This window comes from Ambystoma mexicanum, chromosome 10, assembly GCF_040938575.1.
Source record: "Ambystoma mexicanum isolate Mex_15411 chromosome 10, UKY_AmexF1_1, whole genome shotgun sequence".
NCBI lineage: Eukaryota > Metazoa > Chordata > Amphibia > Caudata > Ambystomatidae > Ambystoma > Ambystoma mexicanum.
The window spans coordinates 66,375,062-66,387,842 of NC_090932.1; the positions used below are offsets into that span (position 1 = coordinate 66,375,062).

A 12,781-nucleotide genomic window follows, 5' to 3' on the forward strand; every position below is an offset into this window, starting at 1 on the left:
AGCAAAATACGAAATGTATAGCCAATTGTCACAAACATGTTTTACATTTGTATTCGCGTATATACTAACAGGCCGATTTATGGAATAAATGTGCGCTGAAAATTTCCGCGCAAGCGTGCGAAAGCGTGCGAATTGCAGCGCAAGTGCAAAAATCACAGAGAAACCCACGCACATCGATTCATGGAAGTCCGTGCGCGTGTAAATCCATGGATGTGCGCTGAAATCCTGCGTGGCACATGCGTGCGCACACTTCACCAAACAGCGTGTGCTATGTGCACATCGAAAGCGCACATAGCACGGCGCACACAACAAAAGTAGGTGGAACACTGGGCGTAATACGCGGAATGCGGAACAACGCGTGAAAATGTGGGCGTTACGTGGGAAGTACAGGAGGCAAATGCACAGAACGCCCACACGCGCGCCTACAACACGTATTCATGGAATCGAACAGTGCTAACGCGTGCGTCAAAAAAACGCGCTAATCTGGAAACACGTACGCCAGCAGGAAGCAGGCGCACACGGACCCGCGCAGCATAAAAGTGCGCACAAACAACAAACAAGCTCAGACACTACGATGAATATACCGTTCCTCACAGCAGTGGTCATGGGATACCGCAGGAGGAGGAGGAGGACAGTCAGGCCCAGAATTTTTACACCCAGGACCAGCCTTTTTGGGATGCCTTATGACCAGGTGTATGGGAGGTACAGGTTTCCACCACACATAATACTCGACCTGGTGAGTGAGTGGGAGGATGACCTCACATCACCCACCCTGTGCTCCCAAGCACCGAGCCCCTTGGAAAAGGTGCTCAATGTACTGCACTTCTTGGCTACTGGGTCATTTCAGCGGACAAGTGCCATAGTGGGGGGGGGTGTCACAGGCCACGCAGTCACGCTGCCTAAACCAGGTCTTGGCCATCATGACTGCACGGCCATCAGTCCGCAGGCACATATGCCTGCCCAGAACATCTGCAGAAAGGCAGGCTGTTGTCCAGGATTTTTACAGGGTGGCACACTTCCCCAAAGTGGTAGGTGCTATTGATTGCACCCATGTGGCTCTACGTCCTCCCAGGGCATCAGAGCACATCTATAGAAACCGCAAGCACTGGCATTCCATCAACGCGCAGGTAGTATGTGATGCCAAGGGAATCATCACCTCAGTACATGCCAACTATCCAGGGTCCACCCATGACAGTTTCATATACAGAATGTCAACCCTAAACCGGGACCTAGAAGCTGGGTGGCATGGCGATACATGGCTGCTTGGTGAGTATAAATGCCACTGCACATGCATGCTTGTCAGATACTGAGTAATGTCACAACCCTACTAATGATACCCATCATCACCTCCCCAGGGGACAGTGCCTACCCTTCTGAGCACCCACATGATGACGCCAATTCGGAACCCCACCATACCACCCGAGGTAAGATACAACACAGCCCATATTGCAAACCGGGGCATAGTGGAGCGCACATTTGGAGTGCACAATTCACGCTTTCGCTCCCTTGACCGCTCTGTTGGGCAGCTGCTATCAGCGCCCCCAGTAGTGTGCAGGATCATAGTGGCAGCATGTGTCCTGCACAACGTAGCAACCCGCCGAGGCCTGCCGGTGGACATGGTGGTGCCCCCACATCCCCAACCACATGCACGTCTGCTGCGCATGGGAGGTGAAAGGGCACATGGTGAGGCAGCCCGTACCCAGCTCGTGGCTAATTACTTCACCTAAAATCCTACCCCTGTGGAGAGCACACAGCCCTGGCACATACGAGGTGACAATCAATGATGATGACATAAGGGACAGTCAACTGTCACAACCATACTAGCCTGAGATTGGTCACCTGGAAGTGTTACATTGTGTGCATCCCTACCTACTGAAAGACAACCAATGCTGTGTCATTAAAAGACATACATTCATGCTGCATGAATGACTACCCCCTTGCAAAATACCATCTCCGCCACCCAACACACCATGGCATGTCATCCAATGTGAAAGCAAACAAAGCAATGCACAAGACCTGACACAAGTGTCACAAAGTGCACTGTCCCAAATGGAATCAGCCCACAGACATTATGCTCCCAGTAATCAATAACAAACAGCACACATGACCAAATACTTACGACCAACACAATACAGCAACACAGCATGAAACATTGCAAAAACATGACAGTACAAAGTCAAAGTAGTGGTAGTCATACAACCTGAATAAGCCAGCACATCAACCCCTTCCAACTGCACAGTGGTGCTGCCACGCAAATGTGTCAGTGTACTGCATACAACATGAACTCCATCTGCAAAGGAGACGGCCTTGTGAAGACATGAAGAAGGTACCTGCAAATTTTGTGGAAGACATGGATGCACAAGCACATATCAATACACCATGCAGTGTTCAATACAACAACAATACCCACTAGGGATGTCCGCACAGTATTGACTACAGACTGCCCACACAGCTCATGGGAGCCCAATGTCACTGTGTAAATCACTGTCACTTGGTCACACCCTTTGCAAGCCCATGGAAACGGGAAGCAGGAGGGGTGTGTGTGTCACAAACCCAAGCATCTAACCCAAACTCAGGACAAGCCTGCATGTGCTCAGCCGGAATACATAGTGGATGCCCACGGGAGCCACACAAGGCACCACACTGTAAAAAAAATGGTCATGTGCGGGCCGGGGGGGGGGGCACCGAGGACAGGGTGCACACCAACACCCACCTGCGTGGATGTTGAGAAAAAAAAAATATCTCCACGGGCTCATGGCCTGCACGGCTATGCCATTGTGGGAGAACTACTGTCGGTCTCTTCATCCTCTGCTGCTGCATCAGGAGGTGGTGGTGCTATGGGAGGCAGCCCACACAAAGCCCTGGTATGGTCCTCCATGGCAGCAAGCATGTGGGTCTGGAAGGTCTGATTCTGGAGGATGATAGTGCGAAGATCCCCATGCAGCACCTCACAGGTTGCCTGCATTTCTGCAACAAATGGCCTCCCGTGATGCCTGGATCTCCTCACAGGTTGCCTGCAGCTCAGCCAAGAGCAACCGTGTGAGCTGCTCCAGCTGCTGTTCTGTCCGAAAATTTCAGGAAGCCTCAAGTTCAAGCAGAGTCTCCCTGACGTTATGGAGTTCTACCCTCAGGGCTTCCCTGTGGCCCTGTGACTCTATTGATATGGCTTCACGCAGAGTCTCCAGTGCCGCCCGTCGGTCCCTGTTGGACGCCAACATGTCTTCCCTGTGTGATTGGCAAATGGAGTCTGTTGCCTGCTGTTCTTGCTCCATCTGCCTTTCAGGGGGATAATGGAAGTGGCCACCCTCTCCATTCCCTGAGCCATCATTTCAACTGATGCTGCCTGTTGGGTTGCCATACCGTACATGGGGTTTTCCCATATAGTATTGCCTGGTGGCGCACAGCCACCGCGTCGGCGGGCACCACACCTGTTTGGGGCAAGGCGATCTGCACCTTGCTGTGCTGCCACTGCCTGAGGCTGCAGGACTGCATTCCCCCTCTGATCTGCTGGACCAGGAACAGGATCAGATGTTGTGGAGTGTGACCCTGCATCCGTAACCGCCAAAGGCGGACCTACCAACACTGACATCCCCATAGAGGATTCTACCCCTGGTGCAGGTGGGTTGGACAGAACAGAATCCCTGCCAGAAGCACTCACCTACGACAGCACATAAGTCTCATCATCCGATTCAGCACCCGCACTGAGGTCTGAGGAGGTGCACCCAGAGACACCCCTGGACAGTATGGTCTGCAGTAAAAAAGGGTTTTCACCCACCACCACACCACGTCCTCCACTGGTGCCCGGTCGTGGTTAAGATCCCACCTGGGTCTGCACCATCTCCTCAACCTCACCAGAATCAAGTGCGTCATCACCTGCAAAAACATGAAATACAACAAATGGAAACAGGCATGAGCACCATAGCACACACATAGGCCTGACAAGACAGAGATCCTGTACATGATTCACACATGTTGCACATGACTATAACCCTGGCATGCATGCACTGTCAATGAGTTGGAAGGGGAGGCAAAAAGCAGACACTGAGGACACCAAGATGGAAAAGAAACACACTTGCTGCATGGTGGGTAGCACTGGCATCACACATTAGCCTGTGAGTGGCATGCCCAATACACATACATGACACATGCCAGCAGATGGCATGTAGCATAGCCATGGTACAGTAGACAACTACAGCGATATGTCAGTGAATGAGTACTGTCACCCATCCATGTCATATGGACATGATGAGATGAAAAATGCTAAATAGTGTGGCAAAATATGCATATGTCACACACTGCAACATATCCAGTGTGCAATAATACAGTGATTGTAGGCAGATGTACACATCAATGGTTGGTCACTTTAACATAACAGGAAACAACTATCATGTTCCACATGCAAACAGGCCCTAAAAATTAATGTGAGCAGGCCAATACTCTATCGGCCTGAATGGTCTAATCATTCACATAACCAGGTTACAAATGTGGCCCAATTTGTGGTGTAATCAATGACAGAAGCATGTCACATATGTGGCATTAGGGCTGAAAAATGCTTTGCAAAAATGGGAGAATTGAAACAATCAACCTGAATGAGCACTGAAAAAATATGAACAATGTTGTTGCAAGATGACAGTTCAAGGGCAACTGCAGTAATGTGGTGCTAATTGGCTTCTGTGGGCAGAAGGGATACTGTCATGCCCAAATCCAAGGCACGTGAATGTATTGGAGGAAGCACATGGGTGACCCATACCACTCTGGAGTACACACCCTCACCTGGCACTCAATCAGAACCGTCACCCAAACAACATACACATGGATTACACACACATGCATGGGCACTCACCGGACAATGCGTCGTAATCAGGTAGGTCTCCCACGCCTTGGATCTGTTCCTCTGTGACGAAGGTTCCAGCAACAAACTCATGTTCAGTGAGTTGGTTGTACTCTGGTGGAGACCCACCGCCAGTCACCAGAGCAGAGGCATGATTTGAAGCCAGTTTGTTCTTTGCTCTGCATTTCAGGTCATTCCACCGCTTGTAGCAATCATCAGCTGTGCGCCTCACAAATCCAAGGGCACTAATGTGGTCCGCGATGGTCTGCCAGTGGGCCCTAAATTGACCAGGTGTGGTCTTGCACCCTGCAGTCACCACCATTTCACGGCTATGTGCCGACACATAGGCCACAAGTGCATCAAGTTCAGCGTCATTAAAGCTAGGCTTCCTTGATGTGCCGGAGTGTGTAGCCGTGTCTGGGGTCTCAGCCTGTAGTGCCAGAGCACCCTCCTTCTTTTTCAAAGGTGTTGCAGATCCTGAGTGGCTTACGCCGCTCTGGTCAGTAGGGGCAGAAGCGCCGGTGGGCTGTGTACTAGGATTGTGCGAAGGCACCATGACCATAGGTCTTGATGCAGGTATTGGCAGCAGGGTGTTGTTGGCAGAGGCAACGTCAGTTTGATGGACCTGGACCAACACTGTCCTGGCTGGGAGACTCAGAGCTGGGGTGGATAGAGCTGCAGCTGCCCCTGCAGCCTCCCCACCCTGTCTACTTGGGGCAGCAGATGAAATTGCTGCCCCAGATTCACGTGGCCTGGTGACAACAACTTGCACCGCCACACGTAGCTTAGATTGCTGAGCTGGAAGTCAGCATGGGAGTCATCTTGTGCCGGTTCAGGTGCCACAATGGGCCGGTCGAACAAGGGCTGAGCTGGGATGGTGTCAGCTACGTTTCCCACAACCATGGGGGGGGTGAGGCATGGGTGTCCCTGATTGGTCCTCCACACATGGGGGTCTAGAGGCACCCTGCAAATCCTGGCCACGTCCCCTACCACACCCACCACGCCCACCTTTTGAAGGTCGGCCACCTTTGCCTCCCTTGCCGCTTGGTCGCCTCCCAACCATGGCACTGATGTTGTTGTGCGTATGGGAGTAGCAATAAACTATTGTCCTGGGCAATTGGGGGTGAAAGGGGTAGGGTACTAGATGGAATTCGTACCCTAGTGCTCTAGCAAGGCTGTCTGTGACCCCTGGGGGAAGATGACAGGTCACGCAATGCACAGGCACCCCGAAAACAAAAATGAACGTGCATGCAACCCCTTGTAGACCACGTGCATTGAAAAATGAACCCGCACTACGCTGTGGCACCCAGAAACACAAAAATATGCATATGCGTAATACACGCAGCCTACAATGACCTCTGAGGGGGTACGCGACACACGGGGCAAGCACAGTTGGTAAATAGGTGCGCGTCTCACCGTATGCCTGGAAAAAGAACGTGAAAAAGACACACGTGTGTGCGTTGGCAACACCCCCGCCAAAAGAAGAATTGTACGCTGTCTGAGGAAACAGGACAAAAGAAGAAGTGAACGCTGTTTGAGGAAACAGGCCCAACAAAAAAATAGAACGCTGTCAGAGGTAACAGGGAGTACGAACTTGAAACTCTGTGAAGTAATCGCGTGTGAACCAACAAGAAGTACAAAATTCACCCACTCGCTCTCCACGAAAAGCACGTACAAGAAAATGGCATCCTACACGTACCTTTTAAACTGGCCCACACATATAATGTTACTTACGCGTGTACGTGCCTCGGACGTGCAGTTTTTGCACGTGTACAATGAACATGCACCCGTGTTGTGGGAAATGCCCTTGCGCGTCCCGTCACAGATGCACTTACATGCTAAGGGCCTTTGGTCCAATGAAATCGCGTACGTGCTGTGTCTTCATGTGCTGATTCATTATGCACCCGTCATGAGGGAAACACCAGCGCATGTAATGTCACAGACGCGCTTACGCGCTAAGGGCCTTTACTCGAATTACACACTGATGTGCAATTTTATTCACGTGCCAAATCACTCTGTATCAATCTGGCCATGCAACAACACACGGAAGACCATGCTCCTGCCCAGAAGGCCAAATTACTGCCCCCCAGAGCCCCGAGCATGCTCCCACCTGCCGCCTGCTGCTGCCTTCCTGCCTGCTGCCCATGTGCCCTGCTATTTGGTGCCTGCACATCACCCAGGGTTCCAGTTGCTGTGTCCACCCCTGCTGGAACAGAAGACTCCCGACTGGGATACCATCGCTTCACAGCCCAGCCCCAGGACACAGTTGCCCACCCACGACTTCATCGGGGGTCACCATGTCGGGGCAAACACCATCTGAGACCACTGGCGACCCCCAGCCAGAGAGGCAGAGGGCCACCAGCTTCAGTGAGAAGGAAGTTGGTGTCCTGTGGAGCATGTACTGATGCATTTTGATGCCCTCTTCAGAACATCACGCGCCAACAAGGAAGGACGGGATAGGATCTGGGACGATGTAGTGGTTGCCATCAATGAGGAGGGGGTTGCAACCCGCGACATCAAGCACGTCAAGAAGCGCTGGGAGGACCTCAGGTCCAGGACCCTCTACAAGGCCAGGCGCCTCGTAGAGGGGGGCCGGGTCAGCATGAGTGACATCCAGATGAGGGTCCTGGAACGCATATGCCCAGCGCTCCATGCCCAGATCCTTCGGAAGAAGACCCGTCTGGAGTTGAGCGGTAAGTGGCCAAGTATTGCTGTGTGAGACAGGGCATGTTGCAGTGTGCTGGTAGTCTGATACTTGCCTGTATGTGTGACATAGGCCATGTATGGATGTGTGTGTGCAGGGACATCATGGTCATGCATGTGAGACCAGTAATGTGTGAACCACATGGTTGGTGCATGTGTTACAATGCAAAATGGGGAGCTGTATGTGGAATAAACACATGAAAGCATGCCAGTCTCTGTTCTAGGACATGGAGGGGGTGTGAGGGATGGGTGCTGCTGTCATGTACATGTATGGCGCACATGTGTGTGTGTCTGAGAAGTGTGTGTGTGACTTTGAAACGCCACGGATGCATGACACTTGTCCGTGATGATGTGTAGATTCACTCATGCATTGCGGTCATCGTTGTATCCACTGTGTCTATCCACTGTGTCTGTGGTGTACAAGCCATGATGGATGACCCTCCGGTGATGTGTGTGCATGGGATCAGTGTGAGCCATGATGCATGTGAGTTTGAAGGCAAGATTTTTGGTTAATAGAGGCCATTGTACATGGATGCTGATGTTGATTGCAGGCGCCGTGCCTGTTTCTGAATGTGTGTTGCGTGCATTCACCAATGTGTTGTGGAGGGACAGGTTGGAAGTGTCGTTTGACAGTGCCACTCATGTGTTATTGCTTCCTGTCTAGGGGAATATTGTACTGTACCCTGATGCTTGTGTTCTATGTCTCCCTCTACGCAGCGTCAAGTGAAGAAGAGGGCGGACACGGCGCTGTGGAACCAAGCGGAGGGATGCCTCCACCGGGCGGCGACGCAAGGCCCAGCCACCCTCCCAGGACTTGCCATCATCCGGGAGCGAGGGGGCTGGTACTGCATCAGCCACTGCGGCTGTGGCGGAGGGGCCGGGTGAGGCCCCACAGGGGCTTGCAATGGTGGAAGACTTTGTGGAGACATCCAGGTTGGTGGTCTCCACAGAGGAGGCGGAGCCCGCTACTGAGCCGAACATGGGGCCTGGTGGGGGTGGTACCACTGGTCCAAGTGGTGCAGTCCAGGGCCAGGGTCAGGAGGCAGCACAGGTCACAGCGGAGGGGCCTGTGCATGTCGCTGTCCTTGACCCTGTGACTACACCACCATGCACCAGCAGGGATGCCCCATCCCAGGCCCGTCCGCAGGTAGGGGAGAGTGCCATGTCATCTGCCTCTCCACTATCTACGGACGAGGGGTCCCATGACCGTATGGGCTCCGTCCTGATTGGTGTCACGTTGCACACGCGTGACATTCATGATGACGTGCGTTCATCCTGGGTGGAGAACGCACGCCATCACGAACAGCAGCGTCGCGACCTGGCACTGTTGGGAGGGGCCCTGGTCGGTGGGTTCCTACATGTGACGCGCACTCTGGCGGACCTCTCCTCCTCTGGAGACTATGCACCAGTCGTTCTCCTTGCCGTCTTCCGGCCCAGATTACACCAGGGCCCCCTGTGGACCTGGCCTGACCAACACAACCCGCTTGGTTGAGATCCCATCCCTGCCACAGTCGGGAGTCGGTGGTCCAGCAGGGGTGGACACCACAACTCAACTGGAGACTAGCTGATGAAGGATGTGCAGGCATCATCAGACAGGGCACATGGACAGCAGCATCAGCAGGCTCTAGGTGGGAGCAATGATGGCTCGGGCCATCGACATCAGGGGGGCAGGCATCGGCCAGAGGGCAGGAGGACCCTGGAATGGGTGTGTCTTCGTGTGGCTGTGGTTGGGCCAGCGTATAGGTGCGTAGCAGCGGCGGGCGGAAGAGGCGCGGCTCACCATGGTTAGGGCTGAGTTCTCCATGCGTCGGGCATTGAGGCGGGCAGAGTGCCTCGAGGCGACTCGCAGGGAGTTGGAACAGGCCATGAGTGCCTCCCTGCGAGACCTCGGGGCCAGGACAGAGGCCCGCCTCCAGCAAATAGACATGGAGTTCGATGATGCCCTGGCCGAAAACATCACTGAGTGAGCCGCAGGACTTGCCCGCCGCCATTGTAAATAGTTTATGGTGTTAGGTTTCCTTTTCTTTTTTTTTTCTTTTGGGGCTTTTGGACTATGTCCCACACTTTTGTATATAGTTTTTTTGTTAGGTAGGTTATTAGATAGGTTTCATTTATTTTGTTGGGCTCATGGACCCTGAAAATTGGATTGTACATAGTTGGACGTTGCATTTATTTGGACTTTTTAATTTCATTTCAACATGGATCAATGGATTTACCTTTTTGCGTTTCATTTGGATTTGGTTTGGTGGACAGAGAGTTTTGGCCATTTTTCTTTTGGATTAATTGGGATTTATTCGGGATTTCTTTATTTTTCAATTGGACATGCATTTCAATTCATATTTGCCATTATTTTGTGCTTTAATTTATTTACATTGATTTTCATATTAATACATTTGGATGTTTTACTTCAATGTGTGGGATTCGCTCATTGGGTTCATGCATGTCAACATGTGGGTTTCCTCAATCAATGGCAACCATTGTGTGTGTGTGACGGACATGTGTTGATGTACATAGTTGATTTTTGGTTTGTGTCATGAGATAGGCATGTCACTGCTGGGTGGGTGAGTGGGTGGGGGACATGAGTGGGGGCCTGCTGGCAAGTGCCCCTCACTGCTGGGGGGTGGGGATGCTGGGGACATGAGTGGGGCATGAGTGGGGGCCTGCTGGCAGTTGCCCCTCACTGCTGGGAGGTGGGGTGGGGGTGTTGGGGGACATGAATGGGGGCCTGCTGGCAGGTACCCCTCACTGCTGGGGGGTGGGGGTGCTGGGGGACATGAGTGGGGGCCTGCTGGCAGGTGCCCCTCACTGCTGGGGGCGGGGGTGCTGGGGGACATGAGTGGGGGCCTGCTGGCAGGTGCCCCTCACTGCTGGGGGGTAGGGGTGCTGGGGGACATGAGTGGGACATGAGTGGGGGCCTGCTGGCAGGTGACCCTCACTGTTGGGGGGTGAGGGTGCTGGGGGACATGAGTGGGGGCCTGCTGGTAGGTGCCCCTCACTGCTGGGGGTGCTGGGGGACATGAGTGGGGGCCTGCTGGCAGGTGCCCCTCACTTATGAGGGGTGGGGGTGCTGGGGGACATGAGTGGGACGTGAGCGGGGGCCTGCTGGCAGGTGACCCTCACTGCTGGGGGGTGAGAGTGCAGGGGGACATGAGTTTTGGTGATCACTAGTGCAAGGTGACATGTGGCCTGGCTGGGGGGCATGGCCATGGTGGACGGGCTGCCTGCGGGACATGGCCAGGGGTGCAGGGTAGTCCCCTGTGGTGTGGGCTGCCTGCAGGGGCCGTGGAGGGTGTAAAGGGAACACCTTGGAGGACCTACACTGCTAATTCACGTGTGGGACTCCCCGCGCACCCCACTGGATACACGTACCCCGCTCTGACAGCGAAATCGCATGTGATAATTCGGGCGCACCCCAGGAATACACGTACCCCGCTCGCACAGGGCCAATAGCGTGTGATGATTCCAGCGCACCCCAATAATACACGTACCCCACTTGCACAGGGCCAATCGCGTGTAAAACTTCCCGCGTACACCAGTAATAAACTTACCCTGCTTGCACAGGGCCAATCACGTGTGATGATTCCAGTGCGCCCCAGGAATACACGTACCCCGCTCGCACAGGGCCAATCGCGTGTGAAAGTTCCCACGCACCCCTGAAATCCACGTACCCTGCTCGCACAGGGCCAATCGCATGTGATGATTCCAGCGCACCCCAGGAATATACATATCCCGCTCGCACAGCGCCAATCGCGTGTGAAATTTCCCTGCACACCCCCGAAATCCACATACCCTGCTTGCACAGGGTCAATCGCGTGTGATGATTCCAGCGCACCCCAGGAATACACATACCCTGCTCGCACAGGGCCAATCGCATGTGAAACTTCCCGCGTACCCCAGTAATACATGTACCCCGCTCACACTGGGCTAATCGCGTGTGATGATTCCAGCGCACCCCAGGAATACACGTACCCCACTCGCACAGGGCCAATTGCGTGTGAAACTTCCCGCGCACCCCCGAAATCCACGTACCCCGCTCGCACAGGGTCAATCAAGTGTGATGTTTCCAGCGCACCCCAGGAATACACGTACCCCGCTAGCACAGGGCCAATCGCATGGGATAATTCCAGCGCACCCCAGGAATACACGTTCCCCGCTCGGCGTTTGCTGTGCAGCTGCCCTGTAAGCTGGTCCAGGGTTAGCACAGCCCTTTGCGCTGGATTGGGGATTTTGATGGCTTTTCCTTGCGCGGGGGGCGTTCTTGGGGGCGTAACTGGCGCTGCGGGATGTTCTCTGTGCCAGGGCTCTTTTTGCCTTGGAAATTCCATGAATACGCGGTGCGCCAGAATGCCGTTTAGCGCACACGGCTGGCGCACAATCCCTCTCTGCGCTGCTCGCGTGCGCTGCCTCTGCGCTGGAATCTATGAATTACCCCCATAATCTTTAAGCGAGAATATCTCAACAATTAAAGTGGATATTTTGTGAATTGTATGTACTTTGTATATTTTTCAAACTGGGCGCAAATCATTTAGGATTGATATATTTCTTGCACTTTTTGGGGAATATGTATTGATATGTGCTCTTTCAAACAATCCCTGTAAGCCTCAACTGTGAAATGCAGCATTGCATAATTGGGTTTGCAAATAGCGAGAGTAGTGTAATAAGCAAACTTTGAAATGTATCTGTTGATTTCACACCACAATATCAAAAAGGGGTTAGTACAATGGAGAAAATAAAGAGGAAAATTAAATAATATATTGGATGTCTCGAGGACTCAGTTTTTCAAGAAAGATGTATTAAAAATGAGACAGTTTAACCCCAAAAAATTGTCAAGTTGACCTTTGTGTTTTTATAAAGACGGTTCATTTTTGACAAGGTATTTCCTAAATCAACATTTTAATTATCACACAAAAGTTCATATTATAAATCACAGACACACATAAATAAAATGAAAATGGTAAGAGCCATCTCACGATTGAAGCAGTTTCATTCTAGAAAGCGTTCTCATAAGAGTGGGTCGGAATCTTGGTAATGTTAGACTTTAATCCTCTCTTCATAAAAAAAAGTTATTCAGTGAGATTCGGGTTGTTCCTACTTCAAGGAATGTCAGCAAGGTCAATATATTTATTCAAACTCTGAATTACTGAAATGTCCTGTGTATTGGGAGTAAAATCAACTTCTTAATTGTTTCAAAAGTTGAGATGTTAGAATCATTTTAAGTTGATGTCTGTTGCAGGTCCATCAATGTAT

General features: G+C 52.3%; 1 protein-coding gene across 1 annotated transcript in view; it reads right to left on the minus strand.

Annotated features, from left to right (window-relative positions):
* LOC138492813 (tenascin-X-like) overlaps window positions 1–12,781 on the minus strand; it is a 759,772-nt gene that overhangs the window by 727,539 nt on the left and 19,452 nt on the right. The window lies entirely within an intron of this gene.